General features: G+C 42.0%; 1 protein-coding gene across 2 annotated transcripts in view; it reads right to left on the reverse strand.

Moving 5' to 3' along the window:
- LOC118340238 (exostosin-1) overlaps positions 1-336 on the reverse strand; it is a 210,137-nt gene that overhangs the window by 107,666 nt on the left and 102,135 nt on the right. The window lies entirely within an intron of this gene.

Below are 336 nucleotides of genomic sequence, written 5' to 3' on the forward strand. Positions count from 1 at the left end.
TCCTCCTCCTCCTCCTTCAGTGTGGCTCCACCTCACTGTGCACTCTCACTGTATACTGTGGAGGCTTTTGCATTACGCTCTCATGTTACAAACGAGCTCTCAGGGTGATGTGAAAAGCAAGAAGTGTGACTGTGGTCATACACAGGATGACTTTCCCACATTATGGTCACACAGACATACGTATAACCCCACTTGATCACTTCATTAAGTAAAAATATTAGGAAAATGAATACAGACTGGTCTATACTGTATCTATAATGTTCTTACAGTCTTGTGAAAAGGCTTTTTTGTTGTATATGTGCAAGGGTGACAAGAGGGTGTCATGGAGACTTTAAG

The sequence above is a fragment of the Morone saxatilis genome, unplaced genomic scaffold (assembly GCF_004916995.1).
Source record: "Morone saxatilis isolate NCDOM2014 unplaced genomic scaffold, NCSU_SB_2.0 Contig7, whole genome shotgun sequence".
Classification (NCBI taxonomy): domain Eukaryota; kingdom Metazoa; phylum Chordata; class Actinopteri; family Moronidae; genus Morone; species Morone saxatilis.